Genomic DNA, 24,412 nt, shown 5'->3' on the forward strand with positions numbered 1-24,412 from the left:
AAACAAAAATCACATAATATACAACAAAAATCATATGCTACTGCTTATGCCGACGACATCATAGGTCGATCCGAATTGAGAATATAGAGCGCAATGCGTCCGCTGAACCTAGACCAACTGTGAAAGTTGGCATCAACAATTTCGGCACCGGCATAAATTAGACAAATTAAAACAGCTCTGAAATAAGGACTACTTTGGACTTACCCCCTGTTTTTGTAACTTATTTTTGTTCGTTCGTCCATATTCGTAATAATTTAGGCATCCATAGCACAGCCCCCAGAAGATATACACATCTAATTTTTCGTATACCCGTTCCTTATATCGTTAAGAATTCCTCATCTAAAAATCAGCGCTCTACATTTGCGTTAAAGCGAGTAAATCGATCTACAAAATTTGACAATTCGTGTGAGAAGAATAAAATTTTTTACAAAAACTGGGGGTAAGAAAGCCGTTTAGAAACAAAGCCACCTCTCGTGAAACAAAAATCACCTCTACAAAACCCTGATACTATCTGGGCCTGGATTCTTGTTCTATGAAAATTTGAAATGAAAAATAGTTTCTTTTTCCATATTTACATTAGGCAATTTTCCTTGCGGCAATTGTCAGTTTGTAGGTGAGAGAGGGTGTTGAGAGGCAAAGGGTTACCATATGCCTCACCTCTCTCTCCATCAAACTGACAATTGCCGCAAGGAAAATTGCCTAATGTAAATATGGACTTTTTATAAATTTCTTCTTATAATTATTTCATTTTACTTTTTGTCTTGTGCCAGACTATGAAAATTTTCATGAAAATATTTTGAATTTATGGGTAAGAAGGGAGAAAGGGAGCGCCTTCACCTCCGCTCTCTCCTAACAGCTAGAAAATTTTCATGTGAAAGTCCATATTTACATTTACATTACAATTTTCCTTGCGGCAATTGCGAGTTTGTTGCTGAGAGAGGGTGTAGGCCATATGCCTCACCTCTCTCTTTTTCAAACTGACAATTGCCGCAAGGAAAATTGCCTAATGTAAATATGGACTTATTTTCAGTGTCTGGCACAAGAGTTTCATACCCAGCAAAAATTCGGATCCGTTAGTCATTACAAAGTAATGTAAACAAGCTTCTTTTCGCATTATAAGTAATCTGAAAAGTAATGGGTTACTTCTTACAAAATTTACAAGGCAAACCTACTTACTTTACTCCTCACTAAGTAATGAGGACGGTGGTGCAGTGTGTGTGTGTGTCCGACTATTAATCCTAGGGTTGTGTGTTCAACGCTCACCGTCGGCACGCTAGTTTTTGTTAATTAAAAAATAACAGTTCGTTGTGCACTGCACATTTAAGTTCTTAAGCAACTTTTAATATTCGTATGCGTGGCACAGTGTGTAGTGTCTTTGGCTAGAAATCAGAGGGTTCGTGGGTTCAACTCGGGCAGACAGCGAAATAAAATAAAAGTAAGAAGTGTGATGAAATTAAAAACAAATTTTCTACATCAATTGTTTTAAAAATTGATTTTTTTCACCTTACTTTTCAACTTCTAGTGGCCACAGAGTAACTAGTTATTCTAGTGGTCATAAAATAACTAGAAACTGAGTGCGACATGCCCTTGTAAAAATAATGGGGAAGAAAAGGGGTTTTTGAGTAGTTACGGCTACCAAAAATCCTTTACAAAACCCATGATTTTGGGAGGACTTTTTCTGCTGGGTAGAAACAGAATTGAGCCCCTGTTCTAATGCATGTATGTGTATAAAAAACGAATCCTAAAAACATTTTTGAAAATCGCGTTATTATTACACCAGTCCCCCAGGCTAAACGTGTTACGAAATAATCACCACAAATAATATGATAAATGTTTGGTTTTATTTTTGTCTGTTTTGATAGCCATACAATGACCTTAAATTTAGAATGTGGATTCTTGTGTGCTTTTCTATCCATCCGTGGAACATCAACATGATATGGAGAACATTTTGGGTTTACTTGTAAATTTAATGTATTTCTGCCTGTAAAATGCCAAAAAAATCATTATGGACTGAATTTTTCACATGTGAAATTTTTTACTGAATTACTTTAATTTATGCCAAATATGAAAAACGTTTTCCACACACACAGAGTGTGTTCCAGTATGTGTATGTATATTTAGGCCCTCACATGGAACGACAGTTATACGATACACAAAAACAGAAAGAACATTGTATGAACTTTGGCATGGATTTATTTGGTAGCACATTAACACCAGAAACCGCGTTCCACAAATGAAGAAATTAAGAACTATTTCGACATTTTCCATGTTGGTTGGGTGACCGTTTAATAACACAAAACGGCTTAAAAAGGTGTCAGTGGCATAGTTGGTTATGCCTTGTGATCTCTAAAGAGAACTCGTAAAAAACAAAACTGGATTTAAGCAACTACCGTTCTTTCTTATGTGTTATGGCTTTTGATATGGTCAGTAAATTTGGTCAAGTTTCGTTTACAATTCTAATTCTTTTGAAATAAAGGAAGTTGAAATATCGCAGTTTGTTTTCCATAATATATACATATTCTTATATATTTCCTTACCATTTGTGGGTTTTCTAAACTGATACATATTTGCTACATTTTCACTTCTTGATGAGAGGGAGGAATCATGGTCAAATACATTTTAACCAGGAAGCGCTGCTGACCTGTATTAGACAATAAGTGGAATATTGTTATACGAGACGGTAAAAATATATTCCGAACGACTCATTATTACGAATTACTACCAAAATTATGTTACTACAGAACCATGGCAGAACTACCAGGTAGTGGTATCACACCACCTGATCGAATATGAAAAGTCAAATCCCTTTATAAAAAATTATTTTTGTTGTAATATCCCCAACAACATAAAGAAAGTTTTGACATAACATATTCAAAATTTTACGATGCCACTACCTGGGTAATTGTGCCATGTACAGCACCGTATATTTTTCAAAAAAAAAAAAAGCAGAAGTATGGTGGTAACTCAAACGAATTTGACAGGCCATTATTATTTCTCCCTCACTTTCAATGTATATCGAGAAAAAATATATAAGTAAAAGGGTATATACCACTATTAATCAATAAATATTTTTTGACGGGTTCAATTAAATTGTTTAATTTTAATATCAATATATGTTTTTTTTTGTTGAAAACAAAACAATTGAAATTTTTGTTTAATAAACACTTGTTGCATTTTAAATAAACATATTTTGAGGGTTGTGACCCATCTAAACTCTTGCATAACATTTGTTTCCGCTATAAAATCAACTTCCGTTCTAAAGCCGCATAGACCACTTCGTTTACCATCAAAATGTAAACAAAACATTGTATTACAGTGTTTTCGGATGCTACGTTATGATGGACGTGAATTTTAGACAAAGTAAGCAGTTTTGAAGTTTTTATTAAAAAAATTCTAAAGAGGAATTGTTCACTCTAGCAATTTATACTATGTCTACTTCTTGCCTCTTTTGCCATGCGGGTTTGCTTTTTTATACCATCCACTATAATATAGACGGTATTATAAAATTTGTCATTCCGTTGGCTGAAAGGCTGATGTCTTGCGAGTTGTGACAATCTCCTCTAATCTCGTAGGAGCATCTTCATTCACCGTGCAAAATATGGAGCTATCAATTTGCTCAGTCAGCTCTGTAACCCTCTGATCATGGCCTAGTTATCATGCCAAAGCTCATGGTTAGTAGTAAAATCCCCTAGCAAGCACCAGACGTTTATTTTTCCTCCAATAGCGAACTAATGTCGGGCATATAACGCAAGGTACAGCTATTCATCGGCGGTATGCATACTAGGGTTACGACATTTTTACAACCTCATATCCCTGTATAATATTTTGATGAGCTTTTGCCTATGATTCAATACTAGGGTTATGACTTTTTTACAACCTCATATCCCTGTATCACAGCGTGATGAGTTTCAACATAAGATTACATAAAATCTTAATTATAAAGAAGCTTTTATAAAAAAGCTTTTAAAGTTTTTATTCTTCAGAACTTTTGGCCATTTTTGAAGTCACTATAAGCAAATATCTGCTTATCTGAAAACAAGGTATAGGGACACACGACATACCCGAAATGGCATAACCGTTGGTTTCTCACTATTTTATCGTCGTATTATTACATATATATCATTTTATATTATATATAACATTATTTCATATATCATAAAGATTAAAAGTGGTTTGTGCGGGACCTTTTTCAATATTTATGTGAAATAAAAGTTATTTAAGTCATTAATAGACAAAAGGTCATTCATTCGCACAACAGGAAATAAATTTTTAAGAAATTTTTTTTTTCATATCATAGCATTTTTTGAAAAAAAAAAAATTAAAGTTGTTTGTGCGGAACCTTTTTTTTATAAAAAATGTAATGAATGTTATCTTAAGCGCCCCATACATTATCAAATTTTGATGTCAACGTTTGTAGTAGTATGCGTACATTTTTCAAAATATGAGAATGTGTGTGTGTATTTTATGGATTGAGGAAAATCAAAATAGTTTTGATTTTCAAAATGAAACCCAATCAATCCGATGAATATGGTTTATTTTCAAAATTGTCAAAAAGAAATTTTGAAAAAAGAAAACATTGTGTTTGTAAAGAAATAAAAAAAGTTTAAGTTCATTCGTTTTTAGAGGAAAATTTGAAGATTTCGGTTACAGGTTGAAGGCTGATTGAATGCTTTGCTACACACTTATCAAGCCCACACGTACAGAAGGAGTTCATCGGATGGACAAGCCAATTTGATAGTGTATGCCATGCTTTAGGCAATAGTAGGCAAAATTCAATCATTCTCACTGCAGGGAATCATTTTTGAGAAAAAATTACAAAAAGTCATAACCCTATTCAATACAATCTTAATTATAAGGTGATGTTATAAATAAGCTCACGTACAAAACGATTTTAAAGTTTTTTTAGGAGGGTTGGCGTTTTTTATTTAGGATGACGACTTCTATTTTGTTTTTCAAAATAGCCAGGCTTAATCCCATAGTCGTTGTTTTAATATTTTATTAAAACAACTTTAATTTATTAGTGGGAAAAATTGGCGATGTTGGGGGGCAAGTGTCAATTGCCCGCTCAAATAGAAACGTGTACAAAGAAACACTCTGATCGAGAATTTCTTTGGCACTACCTAAACTCGAGCAACTTCACTTGCAAACAAAACCAAATCTTTCCCACTGCTATGTGTTCGTCGATTCTCGACGAAAAAACACATATCTAATTTGTTGGTATTGCATACTACAGCAATAAACAACATTTCGACGGTGCCCGGTCTCACAATTATGAGGGTTGGCGTTTTTTATTTAGGATGACGACTTCTATTTTCTTTTTCAAAATAGCCAGGCTTAATCCCATAGTCGTTGTTTTAATATTTTAATAAAACAACTTTAATTTTGTTAGTGGGAAAAAATTGGCGATGTTTACCAAGAAGTAAGGCAGGGAAGACTATATATAGTTTCAGATCTCGCCACAGATCTTCATCAGTTCCTTTGTTTCTTGTTTTTCAACAAGAAACTTTTTATTTTTTTTTTTTACACTTAGGTGTCAATTGCCCGCTCAAATAGATACGTGTGGTTTTGGGTTTTCCCAGTTTTTATCATTCCCGGGAAACGGGAATCAAAAAATCGCCATTCCCGGGAATCCGGGATTTCGCGGGAAATTTTAAAATACGAGAGTAGATCAATATTTCCGTGATTTTTGTATCTTCCCATAGTAACTTATATGAAATGCAATATTTTCAAAGAGTTGCGGGCTCAAAAATGGATGACACGTTTTCGCTCTATCGATTAAAAACGAAAAAATATGGAAAAATGCAACATGTTGCCTGGATTTTGCACACACTGACGATTTTCATTATTCAAAGCTAATGAAATCGCTCTTTGGAAAGTGATTTGGCTTATATAATGAAGTTATTGATCAGAAATTCCAATTTTATGGCCCTCGAAAATCGTATGCTTATGATTGCTTGAAACAAGTAAGAAAGTATCAGTCAGCTTTGTCGACTGCTATATACCCTCAGCCTCGGACCTAAAGAAAAGAAGCAAACACAATACTTCTAACGTTTCTAGGGGCTTTTTTGAGTTTTTGAGCCAATTTCTTAGGAAGTATGGATTTGCCCCGAAATTTGTACCGTTTTAACTATGGCCGCACACAAAACATGTTGTCAAACATTTAAAAGTGGGAGTTCGGGAGATTTCTCCCTTCGATGGTTATCTTACGTACTACCCAATGTAGTTGGATCCGCAGGTTTTTTTTCAGATTTTGTGCCTTTACCTCAGGAAGAGTGTACTTGCCCTCCCAACAAAAGTTGCGCCGTCGTAACAGGGCCTTCAAGTAGAACTTTTTTGAAAGAATTTCAAAACGATTCGAGATAAGCTGTTAAACTGCACTTTTCCTAAATTTTGTGTTGGAGGTACCCGAAGGGCTAGACCGATATAGTCCATATTCCAACCTGATACATGACTATATAAATTAATACGATATGCAAAGTTTGGACCAATCAGAAACTTCATTCCGGAGTTATATGCCAATTTTCCATTTTAGTTGTTGCCGTCAAGGTTTCTTGGAGCTTTTAAGACATTATCTCAGCAAGTGTGGACTTGCCCCCGACAAAATTTGTACCGTCGTAAAGGGGACCGTAAAGACAAACTGCTGAAAAATTTCAAATCATTCAAACTTCACTTTTTCCGAATTTTGTGTGGAACCGGTTCTATGCCTGGAACTAATATTACCATATGCAAAATTATGACCGATTCGGTTATTCCCTTCGACAGTTATCATGTGCACCATTTTAGCGATAATTGTTGAACTTTTGTGGGGAAGGTACCGGAAGTAGTGGGCCAACTTCGAACTTAAACTATGTTTGAAAAAAATTTCGAATGCCAAAGTTTTAATCTGATCTGTGGCTTCGTTCGAAAGTTATCGTGCACACCAGCCCGCAATCTGAGGGTATAAAAATGGGACTTTGAAATAGAACATATTCTTTCCCACTTAAATGAAACAGAATAAAAATCCGTCGTTATAGTCCATGTTTTTGGTACGGCTTTTATAACCTTTTCCCTGAAAACCCTTTTGTAGATCAAAGTTATTTCCAAATCTTTTCTAATTTATTGATTCTGTAAAATCTAATCGAATTGTGATTCTATGGTATAAAAGTGATGGGCATATTTTATTCATTCATTCAATATTAGTTGTGATAAATATAAAAAGATATTTCCCGGGAAATATGATTTTGCTTCCCGGGAAATTCCGGAACCAAAAAACCGAGAATTCCCGGAAATTCCCGGTGCGGGATTTCCCTACCCAAAACCCTAGAAAATAGCTATATATCTCTGTTTGGCCTTATTGTGGCTTCGTTTTGATTTTACATGACTTAAGTCGAGTCAAATCGAGTTCCGAATATTTTTGTAGAAAATTTTATTCTTGTAACTCAATTCCTTCTATGTCCTTTTCGTTCTTTCTTCCTTGGACCATAGTAAAAGTAGCACAAGATGGAATTTTACAGCATCCAAATTATGTTTGCTGCAAAATGTTGCTCAGAAAATTTTAGTTACGGTTCTCATTGACAGCTAATCGATATTGTCCCGTTTTCATTGTCCTGACTGACATTTACCTTGTTTTTGTTCAGAAAAAAACTATTGGTCTGTTCCAGAACTGCAAGAATCTACTCATTTTTTTTTCGAAGCATATGGGTCTGTTCCAGAACTGCAAGAATCTACTAATTTTTACTATTTTTTCCGATAACATAAAGGAAAAACTGTTATCGTAGTAAAAAATAGTAGCTTCTTGCAGGTTCTGGAACAGAGCATATGTTTTGTGTTTTTGTATAGTCTGTAACTTATTTTTTGTTATCGACAAAAATCGATAAATTAAAATGCAAAATCAGTTGAGAACGGCTGTGCCGATTTGGATAATTATTTTTTTAAAAGTTTGCCATAACCCAACTTATGTTTCATTTTTCATTTTAATATTTTCTATAGTTTCATCATACATTTTGGGAGGCAATAGGGATGTGTGTATCCTAGGTACATATTTGGAGTCAAAATACCGGACCACGCCCACTTTTTTAAATATGTTTTATCTTGTAAGCTGATGACCACGTCCACCCTTTTCAATATATCGTTTTTCCAAAACTACTAAACTTAATTTCATGAAATTTTAAGAAAATGTTCAGGAATGTCCCTTGGTCCAAAATGCTATATATTTGTAGACGAATTTCGGGGGCCTATTGTTTTAGAATCGCTATATTTGCTAAACTCATGAGTGCATCGGCTTGCAAATTAATTTTCGAGACAACGCAGAGTGGATCCTCCCATTTGCCAATAATAGCTCTGTTCCTTTACGTGCAAGAATCTTAAAGTTTTACAACTTTTTACTAGAAAAGCGTTCCTTTACTTCAGACACCATAAAATTTATAAAGGAGCAGTTTACAACTTTTACTACTTTTGCCGGTTTTACCATTTTCAGAAGTAAAGGAACAGACCAAATAATAATATGAATGTCAAAATTTTGGTAAAACATCTGGCAACTCTGACAGCCATGACCTGGGGCTGGATTCTCGTTCTATGAAAATTTGAAATGAAAAATAGTTGCCTTATAAAATTTTTCATTTGACATTTATTTCCTTTATAAAACTTTTCATTTCAAATTTTCATAGAACAAGAATTGAGCCCATGGACCTTTTTAAAAATATATTAATTTTTGTTTCATTCGAACGCGACCTTCTTAATAATAGCTTCAAAAGTCGGAAATTTTGACTAATATTTTTTGTTGTAAGTACAACCTATATTTTAAGTACAAGTAAATATGTATATTCAAAATATCGCGAAACTAATACGTATGGCAAAATATTATAGTGGATTTTGAAGAAGGAGGTAATAGCTTAATTTTCATTAAAAAGTAGTGTTTTAGCGTGTTGTGGAATTCTAGTTAGCTGCATATTTTCTTAGTGTATTATGTAATGCCAATTCGATCATATACTTAAATTTGACCTAAGGTTTTAGTCATGATGCCCACCAGTGAATAATTTTCCAAAGTAGTTCATGGGCTTAAGATTATTCAGTATTAAAATCAGCTGCCATCTAGTGCCAGATTATAAATAGTGGGCCGCTGACTAAAGCTGTCCTAGAATAGGGTTTCTATGGATATATTAGAAACCCTATTGGCTTGATTGTTACACTCTAAATATGTTTGGTCACTTTCTCCATACAAGTGGATCCACTGTGCAATGGTGGTTGCGCCCCCGATCAAGAAAAACGATATATTTACAGCCATGTAAAACTGATACATATAAGTCTCAATAAGCGGGAAAATTCGACTTTACCATTCTTTTAAGTTTTATAATTAGATCGCTTTAGGACAAAGACAGAGGACATGGACGATAATAAATCCTAAACATAATCAATGACATCAAAAAATCCGACAAAGTTCTTAAGAGAAAAGAAAGGTTACACACAAAATCTGTTGATAAATTAAAATACTCCTCGGTTTGACAATGGACCGAAGAAGTGAAATAGGAAATACCTATTTTTGAATTGTCAAGCATAAAGTGTAACCACACTTCGTGTAAACCACTAAGGTATTTTGCATTGTACTGTAGAGTAAACGAACACACATATTGCCCAGTAAGATGGCCATAGCTCCCTCTAAACACCGTTTATGATTGTCATAGGTAGCTCCACAGTTTGGACCACCTGGTATTCATTATCTGCTTCAAAATAAATCAAAAGATTGATCATGTTAAATTTTGTTAAACATCTTCGTTTTTTATCCACTGTGCGAGAATATTTGCCGGTACTAACAACGAGTCGTTTGTTCTTTGCGGCTTACTACGTTTTTGGTGAACAATAATAAAATCAAATAACAATTGAACTTGGCTTAAATATTTGTCATACTACAACAAAAACAACAACTAAACATTACAACTGAGTCAAGAACTGCACTCGTGATGAGCTTTTAAAACCAAAATACATCGCTTTTATGTTGGCTACTTCTATGGGGTGGAGAACGACGGAACATGCATGTTTAGCACGGTTACACTTGGTTGGTTTCGGTAACTAAAACAGCCGGAAGAAGTAGAAGTTGCTGAAAAGGGTGGAGGGGGACTAAAATGTTTTATGTTTACATTTTCGTCAGTCGGCACGTTTCAATTCCATTGCATTCGCTCATTCATTAATTCATCATTATGATTGTCAGTTAGTCAGTTACTTGGATCTTGTGGCATGTTCCAACTTCATAATTATGATCATTGTCATTATCATGAAGTACTACCATGCCACCAGTAATGTGTAAAGCTATGTGTGGTGTACTTTAAAGCTATACCATACACAAACCATTCATTCATTCTTCTTTTTTATTGTCGACGGTGGTTAATAAAATTTAGTAATGGTAAGTTTATGTAGTTGGGCTTAATACGTACTGGCTGGCGGTTTGGCTTGTTAGCTGGGCTTAAACGTCAAATGCAAAATATTCAAAATTCAGTCGTTACAACGTCGTGGAACTTTACGGTTGAAGTTATCGGTTACCTACATAGAGTGAAAAGAAAATAATTACTTTATAATTAAATTTCAAGTGGATTAAAGATGAGATTTGAATAGTACAGAGAAAAAAAAACAGAAATATTTGCAAAAAACCCGCATGTCGGATCATAAAGTAATGAATGCGAAATTATTTCAGTGATATGTACGCGTTTAATAATTGTGTACCTTCAACAATAAATTGCACAAATTAATTATTGAAAAATTATAAGTTTGATATAGAAAAAAATTAACATATTTTAAGAAAAAGTGAATTAATGATTATATAAAAAATATTTTATGCTGTTCTGAAGCCCATTATGGATTACTAGAGATATTTGTGGAGTACCCATTTAATATTTAAAGTGGTATGCAATAGAAATTATTGGTAAAAATATTTTTAAATTATTTGATTTATTGTAATCTAATTAAAGACGATCAGTTACCATTATTAGTTTGGCGAACATTGACTACATTTATGCTCATTATAAAATATAGGACTAGTACAAACGCTCCTATTGCCGACCAGTACCAGTAATCGGTCATGTTTGGATTCAAACTCAAATAAATAACAATTTCAAAATAAACTAAAATTTAATAATACTGTCAGATATATTTGTGTTACGTTAAATTGTGCTTAATTTTGTACCTTAAGAAAACAATTAAGCTATGGATGATCTGACATTATATTCAGATAATCTAACCTAGCAACAATTTGAAAGCCATATGAGCTGAGTAACACATCACAAAGTTATGTAAACAAACTACAGTTTAACCTCGATTATGCGTGAATCGATTATCCGGGAACCTCCATTATCCGGGACAGAAAGCACACTTACAATGAATTTGATTAAGCAAACAAAACGTAAAAAAAAACTGGAAATTCTCCTATATTACACACAAAACCATGGGACAAAGTCAATTCAGATGAATCTGATGAAGATGATATTATGTATCCTTCTAAAATTTGGTGGATTACCATAACAAATACACTGCCCGTCACTTGAAAAGGACACCCTACAAATTTTTTCCAACCTTAATTTTTTCCGGAATTATGCAAAATATGAAGTGTTGAAGATTTTTTATATTTAGTTTTAAGTGTTTGGAGTAAACTTAGTCATTCATTTGTATTCATATCTGATTTATATAAGAATTATACGACGAAAGGAAAATAAAGTCAAAAATTCATGTAAAAAAATTGCGTCATTTGAATAGGACACCCCCAAAAACTTGGGTATACATAAAGATTGTAGTAGAATATCGACGCACATTCACTCTATATTAAAAACGAAATAATTTCAGTAATATTCAGTAAAAGTATATCCCTCCAGATTAAGGATACACCCCTATATCCTGCTTTGGCAAGGAATCGCACAATTTCCTTTCATAATCACGTGTAATGCTTAACAATGCTTGCACTATTCCTTTAATAAGTTTATTTTTGGAAGCGTACTGTCTGTCAGAGTCGTAGATTTTACACAGAAGTCTTTCCTATACATTTTAGAGAATATTTACCACTACAAAATATGGCGGTCCCTTCAGGATATCCGAATTTCTTCTGAGAAATGCTAGTATTCGCTGCTCGAAGTGTTTAAAATGGACCAATATCGTGATGAAATTACCACTCCGGACATCCGAAAATGCTTTCCACTACTGGAAAAGACTTTTTTAGAATTCCTTTGTAAAATATCGTACGCATTTAAGGTGAAAGGAATTGATGCCAAAGTCCTTCATAATTATTAAGGACTCTCCTCATCGAGTAAACAATTGCATAACTATATATCTATTTTTTGAGTTCATTGAATGGAAGATAACTTTCTTTATTGTTTCTGTAGCGATGAAGGTGCTTTTATCGTGTTGGAACTCTTTACTAATTATGAAGGACTTTGGCGTGAATTCCTTTCACCTTAAATGCGTACGATATTTTACAAAGGAATTCTAAAAAAGTCTTTTCCAGTAGTGGAAAGCATTTTCGGATGTCCGGAGTGGTAATTTCATCACGATATTGGTCCATTTTAAACACTTCGAGCAGCGAATACTAGCATTTATCAGAAGAAATTCGGTTATCCTGAAGGGACCGCCATATTTTGTAGTGGTAAATATTCTCTAAAATGTATAGGAAAGACTTCTGTGTAAAATCTACGACTCTGACAGACAGTACGCTTCCAAAAATAAACTTATTAAAGGAATAGTGCAAGCATTGTTAAGCATTACACGTGATTATGAAAGGAAATTGTGCGATTCCTTGCCAAAGCAGGATATAGGGGTGTATCCTTAATCTGGAGGGATATACTTTTACTGAATATTACTGAAATTATTTCGTTTTTAATATAGAGTGAATGTGCGTCGATATTCTACTACAATCTTTATGTATACCCAAGTTTTTGGGGGTGTCCTATTCAAATGACGCAATTTTTTTACATGAATTTTTGACTTTATTTTCCTTTCGTCGTATAATTCTTATATAAATCAGATATGAATACAAATGAATGACTAAGTTTACTCCAAACACTTAAAACTAAATATAAAAAATCTTCAACACTTCATATTTTGCATAATTCCGGAAAAAATTAAGGTTGGAAAAAAATTTGTAGGGTGTCCTATTCAAGTGACGGGCAGTGTATAATAAAAATTGCGGAGTTTATTATTATAGTACCATTTTTATTAAAAAACTAGCAGACCCCGGTCCGCGTTTGCTGGCCCGTCGTAATGAGTTTTAATAATAACTTTTTATGGACTTTATGCTTGACAATTCCGAAATAGGTTATTTCTACCTTCTTCGGACCATTATCAAACCGAGGAAGATTTTAAATTTATCAACCGATTTTGTCTGTAATATTTCTTTTCTTTTACGTATTTTTTCGCCCATTGATCCTGTTTAGGATTTATTATCGTCCAGGTCCCCTGTCTTTATCATAAAGCGATCTAATTATAAAAGTTAAAAAAGGGTTAAGTCGAATTCTCCCGTATGCTGAAACCGACAAACAACAATTATCTCGCAAAGTAATTTTCAAACTGATACATTTGTAATTATTGTAAATATTTAATTTTTAAAAAAAAATATGGTATATGGGAAGTTCCCCGCCCCCTCCGAAATTCAACAAAATTGTTTCCCTATTTTAACCGGGGGCCATCGCTGTACATCAGGAAAATCAGTTCAGTAGTTTTTGTAGAAAAGATAAAAATTGAAAAATTAAAAAAAGTGGGAGTAAAAGTGGTCGGGGTCAAATTTTCTATGCATAAAAACCTAAGTTGGGTTGTGGCGAACATTTCAATAAACGTATTATCCAAATCTATCCAGCCGTTCTCAACTGATGTCATTACCAACGAACAACATTTGATTTTTATCATCATGGATAATCGAGGTCCGACTGTTCTTTCTGCAATACCAGTAAAGTAAAGAGTTTACAATGTAAAACTACTTACTTTATTCCTTACTAAGTAAAGAGTACGGTGGCACAGATTCGAGGGTTGTGTGTTCAACGCTCCCCGTCGGCAAACAATTTGTTTGTTGCTCACTCGGTAACACCCAAGCAGGTACTACATAGACAACATCCTGTGGTTTGATGCACCTTCGTCTTCTGATGAAGATGGTCCACTGGTGTCATGTCGAGGCACCCTGTTGCTGTTCTCAGGACGGCTCTCACATGGGAAATGACGGGTTGCCAAGATACGTAATTTATCAGACCTTCTCTGAAGATCGTCTTAATTCACGCTACATTCGCTGTGCCCGTATGGTCATTACCTATGAAGGAATGCCGAAGCTTATGATGGGCAATGAAATTCCCTAAGACCAAGGGAGACTTCTCTCATATCAATGAGTTCACCCCGATTGATATTAACTCAATGATATGGAACCTATTGTTTATCGTCAAGTCCGAACGGCGTGTCCTAAAGACAGTACTTGTAGAAAAGTTTTACATGGCTGAAATACAAAGGAAATGTCGCCTACATCACAGAGGGGTACTTGCCTGGCCGGGGAATCGAACCCATGATCTTCAGCGTGCGAGGCGGGTGTGTACCATTGCACCACGGTGGCACCCGGACCAGACGGTTATTGCTATCTAAAACCGAACTGATATCGGGAATATAATGCAGGGCGCAACTATTCATCTGCGGTATGTACACATTAAGCAGCTCTACCTCGGCAGTACCACACTTTTGCGACAGCCAACCCCCCCAAAAAATATTCAACCACAGGCGAGATAGGCCTGTACTGGCCAGACTGGTGCATTAGGAAGACAAATCCTCCTCCTCCGTTTCTTTCCGCAGAACGCTGTAACCATCGCAAAGTTGCAAGCTACGAGAGGAACTTAAAATGTTTCTGTTTTAATTATGAAAACGCGAATATTTATCATCATTGTTTTTCAAGCCACGGTCGATGGCTGCTTTATTTTGGGTTCATGCGCATAGATCCAAGATTCGTCGTCTGTGACGATCATATAAACGTCGTTTGAAGCACCGCGATCGTATTTATTAGCAATTTCTTTGCACCAATCGACAAGATTGGTTTAAGAAATGCCCAAGAATGGCTCTATCTCACGGTATAATTAATTTGATCGATGCACTCTTACCGTGATTATCCACGTCTAAAGTTGTGAAAAATGTTCGGATGAAAATGTTCACAAGTAAGTTCCATTTTTTTGCAAAGTGATTTTTTCAAGTCACTGTAAACCACACAACACATGAAAAGTTCCTACAGAAACGTTTCTAGTTCCCCTCCTACAGGTGGCAGTGAGATTTGTTTCCTGGATCACGGCGTCCATGTTGTTTTTCCGATTCATAAAGTCCACAATTTCGCTGACCTTATTGCGGAGACCGTTGAAATTGGATAGCAGGAATGATACATTTCCCGGCCGCTGTGTGTTAGATTCTGTATTTTTTGTTGTTGGGGGTACTGTGGGGGCGCACAATGTCGCGAGTTCATATTAACTGTGGCCAAAAATTAAAGGAGTTGTCGTAGGTGCATCAATTTTGGTACACGTACCTATTATTGACTTACAATCTTCAGGACAAAAAATTGGGTTGGTCGGTCCACGTTTTGATATAGCCCCCATAGAACCGTACCTCCCGATTTTCGGTATTTTGAATGTTTTAGACACAATGACCAACCGAAAGTATTCAAATTTTGTGGTTAATCTTCGGCAGAGGTATCAAACAATCCAGCAGAGAGTTGTGGGCTTGGGTCCACGTTTTGATATAGCTCCCATACAACGGTACCTCCCGATTATCGGTATTTTGAAGATTTTAGCCTTATTATTACACCGAAATTGCTGAAATTTGGTATTTAGTCTTCGTAGGGGGCATTACACCTTCACGTTGAAATTTGTCTGCATAGGTCCACGCCTTCATATAGCCCCCATAGGACGGTACCTCCCGATTTTCGGTATTTTGGAGGTTTTAGCCTGATTATGGCTGAAAATTGCTATTAAGTCTCCGTTGGGGGACTTATAACCTTCCACCAGAAATATGTCGGTATAGGCCCTCGTCTTCCTATAGCCCCCATAGAACCGTGCCTTCTCATTTTCGGTATTTTGAGTGTTGTGGCCTTAATATCCAGCCGAAATGATTGAAATTTGGTGTTTAGTCTTCATATTGTTTGTGAGCATATTGAATATATCAAACTCTTGTCTCTGTATATGAGAAATTTCCTTTAAAAATTTTTTTTGACCGATTAGTGGTCAAAAAACGGTAAATTTTTTGTAAAAAATCGAATTTTGTTTTTCGCTGTTCACGTTTTTATACCCTCCACCATAGTATGGAGGGTATATTAAGTTTGTTTTTCCGTTTGTAACGCATTGAAATACTCATTTGCGACCCTATAAAGTATATATATTCTTGATCAGGGTAAAATTCTAAGTCGATCTGTGCACGTCCGTCCGTCCGTCCGTCTGTGGTAATCACTCTAGCATCCACAAAAATGGAGATAGAACGCTGAAATTTTGGGAAAATGCGTCTTTTGTGTGCAGGCAGGTCAAGTTCGATGATGGGCTATATCGGTCCACGTTTTGGTATAGCCCCCATATAACGGTACCCCCTGATTTACGGTATTTTGACGTTTTTAGCTACATTTTCAGACCGATTTGGCTATAATTTGACATTTGGGGTTCTTAAGTGTCAATAAATATATATAACAAAACTTGTGGACATAGGTCCACGTTTTGGTATAGCCCCCATATAACGGTACCCCCCGATTTGCGATATTTTGACGTTTTTAGCTACATTTTTAGACCAATTTAGCTATAATTTGACATTTAGGGTTCTTAAGTATCAATAAACTTATATAACAAAAGTTGTGGACATAGGTCCACGTTTTGGTATAGTCCCCATATAACGGTACCCCCCGATATACGGTATTTTGACGTTTTTAGCTACATTATCAGACCGATTTAGCTATAATTTTACATTTAGGGTTCTTAAGTATCAATAAACATATATAACAAAACTTGTGGACATAGGTCCACGTTTTGGTATAGCCCCCATATAACGGTACCCCCCGATATACGGTATTTTGACGTTTGTAGCTACATTATCAGACCGATGTAGCTATAATTTGACATTTAGGGTTCTTAAGTGTTAATAAACTTATATATTAGAAGTTGTGGACATAGGTCCAAGTTTTGGTATAGCCCCCATATAACGGTACCCCCCGATTTGCGGTATTTTGACGTTTTTAGCTACATTTTAAGACCGATTTAGCTATAATTTTACATTTAGGGTTCTTAAGTATCAATAAACATATATAACAAAAGTTGTGGACATAGGTCCATGTTTTGGTATAGCCCCCATATAACGGTACCCCCCGATTTACGGTATATTGACGTTTTTAGCTACATTTTCAGACCGATGTAGCTATAATTTGACATTTAGGGTTCTTAAATGTCAATAAACTTATATAACAAAAGTTGTGAACATAGGTCCACGTTTTGGTATAGCCCCCATATAACGGTACCCCCCGATTTACGGTATATTGACGGTTTTATCTACATTTTCAGACCGATTTAGCTATAATTTGACATTTAGGGTTCTTAAATGACAGTAAACTTATATAACAAAAGTTGTGGACATAGGTCCACGTTTTGGTATAGCCCCCATATAACGGTACCCCCCGATTTACGGTATTTTTACGTTTTTAGCTACATTTTCAAACCGATATAGCTATAATTTGACATTTAGGGTTCTTAAGTGTAACTAAAATTATATAATAAAAGTTGTGGACCTAGGTCCACGTTTTGGTATAGCCCCCATATAACGGTACCCCCGATTTACAGCATTTTGACGTTTTCATCTACATTTTCAGACCGATTTAGCTATCAATTGACATTGACAATTGACAACTTATATAACTAGTGGACATAGGTCCATGTTTTGGAATAGCCCCCATATAACGTTATAGCCCGATATCAGGTATTTTGAGAATTTTACCAACAAGTTTTAACCGAATTATCTGTAATTTGAACATTTGACATTTGAAATTCTTAGTGGTCACCACACCTCTCCACCAAAAATTGTCAGAAAGCCCCCATATAACGGTACCTCCCGATTTTCAGTAATTTGATAATTTTAGCTACAATATTAAACCGAACTAGCAGTAATTTGACATTTGAAGTTCTTAGTGGTCACAACACCTCTCCATCAAAAATTGTCAACATAGGTCCATGTTCGGATATAGCTCCCATGTAACGGTTCCTCCCAATTTTCAGTAATTTGTGCAATTTTAGCTACAATTTTTAACAGAACTAACTGTAATTTGACATTTGAAGGTTGCATCAACAATTTTCAACATAGCCCCAATATAACAATACTTCCCGATTTTCGGTACTTTGAGGATTTTACTTAAAATGTTTAACCGAACGTAGGTCCATGTTTTTGTATAGCCCCAAAACGAACCTCCCGATTTTCCGTACCTTAGCTTTATTTTTGGACGAACTTTCTGTAATTTGAAATTTAAAAGTCAACAAAAATTCTGCAACAAAAAGTTTTCATTTAAGTTCATATTTTCGTATAGCCCAGATACTTTCGAACTAGCTGTTTATGACATTTGAAGTTCCCACGTTATGTACCGATTTTCGATATTTTGAGGATTCTAGCTAAATTTTTTAACCGAATTAGGAGTTATTTGACATTAAAGGCTCCCATCAAAAACTGTCAACATAGGCCCATGTTTTATTATAACCCCTATATATCAGTACCTCCCAATTTCTAGCCCACCAAAAATTGTCAACAGTTAGATATAGGCACCATAAAAAAGGGCCTCCCGAATGAAGCATTTTATGTACATTATCTGACATTTTAACGTACTCACTTAAAGTTGGGGACAGGAATGAATATTTTATGGTGGAGGGTATGAAAAGTTCGGCCCGGCCGAACTTAATGCTTTTTTACTTGTTCTTAATAAATATGTTTTCTATCACTCCCCATCAATAAATTTGTTCAACGAAGTATTTAGTTTTTACCATTTTTGGCCACGGTCGTGACACTGTGGGGCGTCTCGTCTTACGACGATGAAGTTGGAGACACAATGGAAGATGTTCTAGTGCTGCAAGCAGCAGTAATCCTGGGTGCGACTAAGGCCAGAGTACCCATTCAGTACATCCATTTCATCTCACCATTGTTAACTTGTGGTGGATGTCCATCTGGAAAACGGAACAGATCAATACTGGGCCGAGGTTCATTTCTATTCCGTCACGCACCAAAAGAGCTCAAAGCAGGAATTCCGGGATAAATTGCCGCTTCCATGCTGAAAAAATACACGAACACAAACACATAATTGTTGAGGTGACTACCCCTGGTCGAAGATCCGGTGCATAGAACCGGCCGCCGCACAGTGATTCAAAATCTTTTTTCATGGTCAAAACTCTGTAACTTTTGAACGAATAGAGATATTTTCATAATTTTCATTATGTTCGACGGATAACAAAGTCAGATTTCCGATGCATTAAAAATTCGGTTTGTAGTTGCAGAGGAGTTTTGAGTTTTTTTTTTGCATCAAAATATGATTGTTTTTGAGTTTTTCATATGTTCCAATCTATTAAAAGAGGTCGCACACCAATAAACAAACCACGTAATTTCAATAAATTTAAAAAAGTGTTAAACGGACGAAACCGGACGTGTACAAAAGAATATATGGGCTGAAAAATGACACTCTTAGGTATCATTCTGCTAAAACGAAACCTTGTTCCATGCTGTTCTCTAGTGCACTAAATTTAGAATTTCACTAACATTTAGTACCTGAGGAAAAATAAAATATCTCACTTCGTGTAAACGCTACAGTAATTTATTGAAACGGTTCTAGTTTCAATATGTTTACTATCGAATCCCAAATGGAAATTGACAATCTGTGACGACAAAAAATTGGGGTTTTGGCCAAGAAAATCGATTCTTGAACCATTGTGCGCCGTGACATTGAAAAATTTTTGGTGGACAAGTTTGGTGACCACTGAGAGCCTCAAATGCCAAATTCTAGGTAGCTCGGTCAAAACATTTAGCAATATATTTTTGGGGTCTTCACTTTAATAAAAAAGTTTAGCGTTTTGTGGAGGCTGCGGTCAACTGTGGACCGATATCCCATTTCTTTATAAGGTGATGTTCAAAACTTAGATTCCACTATTAAATCCTACTCGGTTTGAATATTTGGTTAATATCTACAAATACCTTAAATCGAGATATATATAATATAGGGAGTACACCAAATCATGGACCCTTATTGAAGATTTCTCGCGGGGAGGTTTACTAATACCAATAGTTCTTATTATTGGTATCGGCTTACAACAAATTCGGTTGAACAATGTGTTGATAACAGTAAAATATCTCAATTCAGGATTGTTCGTTATATGGGGACCACGCTAAAACTTGGACCTAGGACTACAATATTTTTGTTATAGTATTTTTAGGTCATTGTCACACCTTCTCTTGTAAGTGCCACCACTGTGCCATGGTACATTGTTCTCCCATGCCCGCTACTTTAAAATATCCTGAACTTATAAGGAATAATTAATTTTCTTTCTTTTACGAAAGTACCAATGTATGGAGAAGTTTTCGTCCACTGGGAACTCCAAATACATAAATTTATCTAATTCAGCCATAAACGCAAAAAAATCATTAAAGTTAAAACTCTAATGTACACTAGGGTTATTACTTTTTGACATTTTTTCACAAAAATGATTTCCTGTAGGGAGAATGAATGAACTTTTGCCTATTAATGCCTATAATAACATTCATCCCATTTTATTATAAAAAATATTCCTCACAAACCACATTGTAAAAACAAATTTTGAAAAAATCTATGAAATGAAAAAAAAATTCTCAAAAAATAATTTCCTGTTGCACGAATGAAGGGCCTTTTGCCTATTAATGACGAAAATTACTTTTATTCCATTTAAATTTTAAACAAGTAAAAAAAGTATCAGTCAGCTTGGCCGACAGAGATATACCCTCAGCCTGTGTATATTGAAACAATTTTTTCCCAAAAAACACCCTTCGGGCTGTCTGGTTAAAAAGTGTGGTTTTGCCCCTGAAAAAACTTTTACCATCGTAATTGAGGCAGCGAATGCAAGTTGCTTCAACAAAAATCAAAGTGATTCGATAGCAGGTCTTAAAGTAAACTTATCCGAAATTTTGTTTGGGAGGTACTGGATGAAGTGGACAAATATAGTCCATATTTGAACCTGATCTATATCTGGTAGGTATAATAAGATGTGTAAAGTATGGACCAATTCGGCCACTCCCTTCAAAAGTACCGCACGAACATTTTTCCGAACATTTTTGAAATTTTGTGGGAGAGGTTCCTGAAGGAGTGGACCGATATAGCTTATTTTCGAACTTAAACTGTGTTTGGACAAAATATTCCTAAGGTCGTCGTATGGAGGGCAGTGAATACAAGTTGCTAAAACAAAAATCAAAGCGATTCGAGAGGTGGTCCTAAACTGAACTTATCCGAAATTTTGTGTGGGAGGTACCCGAAGGAATAGACCTATTAAGTCCATATTGGAACCTCATCTAAGTCTGGTACATATTTCACGATGGGCAAAGTATGAACCAAATCGGTTACCCCCTTAAAGAGCGCACAAATTTTCCGAACATTTTCGAACTTTTGTGGGGGAGGTACCGGAAGGAGTGGACCGATATAGCCCATATTCGAACTTAAACTAAGTTTGGGCAAAATATTACGAAAGCCAAAATTTGAACCAAATCGGTTCATCCATTCGAGAGTTATCGTGCGCTCTAGCCAGTAGGACAGACAGACAGACGGACGGACATGGCTAGATCGACTCCAAATTTTCTGAAACACATTTCCTCCAAACATACTTGGGGTCTAAAACCATTATTTCGATGAGGCACATTTTCATCGTATTAAAGTGTATATACCCTCCTTAGCCTAAAGGCTAAGGGTATAAAAAGGTCCCGCACAAACCACTTTTAATTTTTATTATATATGAAATAAAGTTATATATAATATAAAATTATAATATATGTATGTTATAATACGTTTAAAAAAATAGTGAGAAACAAACGGTTATGTCATTTTGGTTATGTCGTGTGCCCCTATACCTTGTTTTCATGTAAAAGGTCTGCTTTCAGTGACTTTAAAAAAATTGTAAAAAGTTCTGAAAAATAAAAACTGTAAAAGCTTTTTTATCGAAAAAAAAGCTTTTTTATAATAAAGATTTTATGTAATCTTATGTAGAAACTCATTACGCTATGATACAGGGATATGAGGTTGTAAAAAAGTCATAACCCTAATGTGCACTCAAGAAGCACTTCAATCAAGTTCCCACATGTTGATAATTTTCCTCAACAAATTTCTAAATACACATTTCATATTTATTATGATTTTTATTTCCCCTAAAAAACCAACATTTTATTACGTATTTAAAACTAGAATCAAAAATCGTGATCTTTAAATATTATCCACAAATAACTTTCATCAAAATCGTAAATATCTTTTCTCTAAAAGCAACGGAAAGAAACACATAAAAATTTTGACGAGTTGAAAAAAATGAAATAATTATGGTACGTGTTATTCAGGTGGCACGTTCCAAATCATTAAAGTGTTGTAGCGTTGATGTCGTTAAGACAAAAAGACGGAAGAAAATAGAATTAAATTAAAGAATAAAACAAAAACAACAGTAACTTAAAAGACATCGTAAATATTCTTCATAGGCCACGCTCTTTTAAGTCACTACCGTAGTCGCTTCTTTTTTATATAAAAAGTTAAACTATCAGCCATCCATCCATCCACCCACCCAGCAAAGAACTTCATGTGCCAGGCAAAGAGTTCATTTGTTGTAGTTACGGTTTGTTAATTTTACCAGAACGCAACCAACAACAACAACTAAATTTCCTTACCATTCAACCATTGCTAACAACATCAACGTCTTTTTGGTTAGTTTTCTTTCGTAAGGGGGGGGGGGGGGGGGGGGGGGGGGGGTTCTTGACTTTGTACCACAAAAACAGACATGTGGATGATCTCGTATGAAAGAAGAGTTGATCGTCTAACAGTGTTAAAGTGCGTTCCAGTTAACGCAATACAACATACATTTCATTTTTCTTTGAACCCGCTCAACTTCTTTCATTTAAATATTTATATATTCTGTTCGTAAGCTACACTTAAGATGTATACAAAACCACCCAATTCGTTGCTAGCACATGTTTAGTGCCAGACAGGAATTATTACACTGTACAACACATCATTAAGATTATGAAAGAGGGGCGAAAAATAGTGTTAATAGAGAAGCCTACGCGTGCCACCGTAGTGCAATAAAAACCCGCTCGCCTTGCGCACTTAATGTCCTGGCTCGATCCCCAGCCTGACAACATCACATTTTCAACGGTGAAAAGTAAACCCCAAAGCGTAATGTAGGCGACATTTCCTTATATTTTTGTAAGTTCATTTTCCTGCTTAATCTGACTCGGGGTATATCACCAGTTCTAGGAATGTGGCTGCTTCGATGGGATGTAACCACAGATCTACTGGAGTTCGTTGCGTATATTTGGCAGGTCAGTTGAAAAGGTGTAGTGTGTCGTGCGGACTCATGCTGCATGCTAGGCAAATGTTTTGCACGTTGTCGACAATCATAGGAATTAAGACGGCTGCACCATTCCTAGCGTAGTTGAACCAAAACTACTCTGGCTCGTCGTGGCAGCAGACGCTCCTCAGCAGTGATAGATGGGGGATGTACTTTCAGGACCGCATTTACACGATAGTTGTTTATGTGCATCTGCATCTGTGTGAATGCTATTCAAATATGCTTGATAGGCTTTCTAGATCATGAAGATCCCTCCTTACATGCCTGGGTATGGGGATGCTATCCACCCGAGCAAGTACTACAACGAGAGCATGCCATTGTGTTGCTGTACTGGTGGATGAATCGTTGCCTCTTCATGTAGGTGGCTCACTTAAGACATGAGGATGCAACCTGTTGCAGTTCTCACGGCGGCATTTTGACAGGTTTGAGTATATTTCCCTCGTGTTGTAATTGAATTCGCGGAACACACTGGTACCGCATTGCTTACCGCAGATCGACCTAGCTCGTTATATGTGTTAACAAATTTTCTTTGTGTTGTCGGTTAGGGACATGAGGACCTTGTACCTACATCTCAGTCATCTCAGCTGGGAAAGCGCAGACGACATAGATATGCTGTCGAATGTGACCCCTAGAAACTTTGGATAGATAGTGGTCGGAATTCTGCTACTATCGACTTAATGTCATGGTCACCTGCGCAGTTAATGTGGTGAACAGAGCGGCCGTAGGTTTAATAGCGGATATATGCATATTCCTCGCGTGAAAAAAGTTATTAGGATCAGTCAAACAGCAGTTCAAACAGATTACATCAAAGAATTAGAAACTTGGTCGGAGGGTAGTCTGCTCAATGTCCCAGACTCAAACTGTCCCCATGCTGATAATCG

General features: G+C 35.7%; 1 protein-coding gene across 1 annotated transcript in view; it reads left to right on the top strand.

Moving 5' to 3' along the window:
* The first annotated feature begins 10,466 nt into the window (after positions 1–10,466).
* Positions 10,467–24,412, top strand: part of Cad88C (cadherin 88C) — a 92,169-nt gene continuing 78,223 nt past the window's right edge. The window contains exon 1 of the mRNA XM_073959890.1: positions 10,467–10,871. The gene's annotated coding sequence lies outside the window, so the exon portion shown is untranslated. The remainder of the gene's footprint in view (positions 10,872–24,412) is intronic.

Source organism: Musca autumnalis, unplaced genomic scaffold, assembly GCF_047663935.1.
Source record: "Musca autumnalis isolate F117 unplaced genomic scaffold, ASM4766393v1 scaffold_1, whole genome shotgun sequence".
Classification (NCBI taxonomy): domain Eukaryota; kingdom Metazoa; phylum Arthropoda; class Insecta; order Diptera; family Muscidae; genus Musca; species Musca autumnalis.